Genomic DNA, 1,865 nt, shown 5'->3' with positions numbered 1-1,865 from the left:
CAAATCTTTAAGAATCTAAGTTTCTATTTTCCAGGAATCCTTACTGACAACTATTGGTAATGGCAGTTGGTCTAGAAAATAGATGCTTTAATACTGCTAGGATTTTTATTGGGATTGCTTTGCATCAATCAGTCATATTGCTGGAGAGTTACGTTTATATATTGTGTTTTCCGATTTATGAGTATGATACATATCACTTCTATTTTTTGTCTTTAATTTCTCTCAAAGTTGTGTGTGTGTGTAAAAACTTGAGAAGTGTAATTACATTTATTCTTATATATTTTGTTTTTGATATTCTTAGAAATATACTGCTCTTGCTATATATTGATTGTGCATCTCACGTTGTTAAATTCATTACCTAATTCTCATACTTTTTCTGTAGATAGTTTAGAATTTTCTTCATCTTGTCTGTGAATAATGATACTTTTATTTCTTGCTTTCCAGTCCTTGTAATTTTAATATTTTTTGATCTATTTCATTAGCAAGGACTTCTATATAATGACAAAAGGAATAATGCAGAGGAACACCTTTGTTTCATTCTTGATTGCAAGGGGAAATCTTCTAATATGTTAACATAAGTATGTCTTTTCTATATTTTTTTGTAAATACTTTTTATACATTAAGGAAGATCATTTCTATGCCTAGTTTTTGAAGGATTTTTGTCATGAAGTAGAGTGGATTTTAATTAAAGCTTTTTTTTTTTTTGCATCTGTTAAGATGACCATATAACATTTTTTTTTTCTTTATTCTGTTAATGTGGTAATTTCACTGATTAGATTTCCTAAGATTGCTGTTATGTCACCCTAATATTTTCCTTGTGAAAATGTTAATTACAGATTTATTTCTTAAACAAAGAGTTATTCAGATTTTCTTTTTGCTCTTTCAGTTTAGGTTGTATTTTATGATCATTTCAACTAAATTTTCAAATTTATTGTCTTAAAGTTGTTTATCCACTATATTGTTTTGATATTCTTAGAGTAAGAATCCTTTTTTTTAAAACACTTGATAATGGTAATTTGTTTTTTTTCCCTCCTTCCCTGCTTTCTCCATCCCTCCTTCTCTATCAGGCTTGGTAATTAGTCATTTATTAATTTTATTAATCTTTTTAAAGAAACTTTAAAAATTCTCCCTATTGTACATTTGATTTTTATTTCATTAAATTCTGATCTTTATTATTTCCTCCCAACTTTCCCCAGATTTAATATACTGTTCTTTTCTAGCTTCCCTGGGTGCTTCCCTGGGGCTTCCCTGGTGGCTCAGATGGTAAAGCATCTGCCTCCAATGCGGGAGACCCAGGTTCAATCCCTGGGTCGGGAAGATCCCCTGGAGAAGGATATGGCACCCCACTCCAGTACTCTTGCCTGGAAAATTCCATGGAGGAAACTGGTAGGCTGCAGTCTATGGGGTCTCAAAGAGTTGGACACAACAGAGCGATTTCACTTTCACTTTCTTTTAGCATCTATTGATGAATACTTAAATCATTAGTTTTAAGCATTTTTTTCCTTTGTAATATAGTCATTTAAGTCTATATATTCCCCTCTAACTATGAGTTTAGCTATATCCTGTAATTCTTGTTATATCATATCTTCAATTTCATTTAGTTCAAAGGACTTAATAACTTTCATCATGATTTCTTTTTTTACTCATGGGTTAATTAGAAGTCTATTGCTTATTTTCTAGATATCTCTAGATCTTCTGTCTTTTTAAAAATATTGATTTCTAGCTTAATTCCACTGTGTTTAGAAAACGTTCTCTAAGGAATCTCCACACTGTTCTCCATAGTGGCTGTACTAGTTTGCATTCCCACCAACAGTGTAAGAAGGTTCCCTTTTCTCCACACCCTCTCCAGCATTTATTGCTTGTAG

At 31.4% G+C, this 1,865-nt stretch overlaps 1 non-coding gene across 1 annotated transcript; it reads left to right on the top strand.

Annotated features, from left to right (window-relative positions):
• Positions 1–1,245: 1,245 nt before the first annotated feature.
• Positions 1,246–1,317, top strand: TRNAW-CCA (transfer RNA tryptophan (anticodon CCA)). Its single transcript has one exon. It is a non-coding gene; the product is annotated as a tRNA-Trp (tRNA).
• The last annotated feature ends 548 nt before the right edge of the window (positions 1,318–1,865 follow it).

The sequence above is a fragment of the Bos taurus genome, chromosome 12 (assembly GCF_002263795.3).
Source record: "Bos taurus isolate L1 Dominette 01449 registration number 42190680 breed Hereford chromosome 12, ARS-UCD2.0, whole genome shotgun sequence".
Classification (NCBI taxonomy): Eukaryota; Metazoa; Chordata; class Mammalia; order Artiodactyla; family Bovidae; genus Bos; species Bos taurus.
This window is presented reverse-complemented; position numbering and strand designations above follow the sequence as displayed.